The sequence below is a fragment of the Myotis brandtii genome, unplaced genomic scaffold (assembly GCF_000412655.1).
Source record: "Myotis brandtii unplaced genomic scaffold, ASM41265v1 scaffold26, whole genome shotgun sequence".
NCBI lineage: Eukaryota > Metazoa > Chordata > Mammalia > Chiroptera > Vespertilionidae > Myotis > Myotis brandtii.
This window is the reverse complement of record NW_005359880.1, coordinates 698,860-699,546: the sequence shown is the minus strand read 5'-3', so window position 1 is coordinate 699,546 and position 687 is coordinate 698,860.

Genomic DNA, 687 nt, shown 5'->3' with positions numbered 1-687 from the left:
ATATATATATATGCAAACAAACTAAAAATTCGAAGTGCAGACACACATAGGAATTGGAAAGTTGTCCAACATACCCCTCCCCCTCTCTTGTCTCTTGTTTTCTTTAGAAGGCAGAGTCTTTCTCTGCCTATTTTTGGTTCCTTGAACTTTGGTCCACATGGAGCTTTGACTTGTCTCAGAACCAGAGATCAAGAGTCTGCATTAAGATTCCAGAGCCAACCACTAGCTGATTAGAATTTCTGTATCTGTTAGATCAGATTCCTGAGCAAGAGTCTGATTAGCCAGGATCCCCTGACTTTGTGACCTGTGTTCTCCAGTTGGAGGGGGTAGGAAATTGGCAGTGGGGCCAAGACTCTGGAGTCTGCCTAGATTCAAATCAAGCGCCTCTGTGTCTCTACTAACTAATCTGTAAAATGAGGATAACGCTGGCACCTACTGCATGAGGTTATTGGGAAGATGAAATAAAATATTCCTTTTTTATATTTAATTTTGTTTTATTTCTTAAAGTATTACAAAGAGTATTACACATGTCTCCTTTCCCCCACCCCTTGACATTCCCCCAGCCTCCCCTACCCCACAGTGTCTTGTGTCCATTGGTTATTCTTATATGCATGCATACAAGTCCTGCGGTTGATCTCTTACCCCCCACAACCCTCCCCAGGCTTCCCACTGTAGTTTGACAGTCTG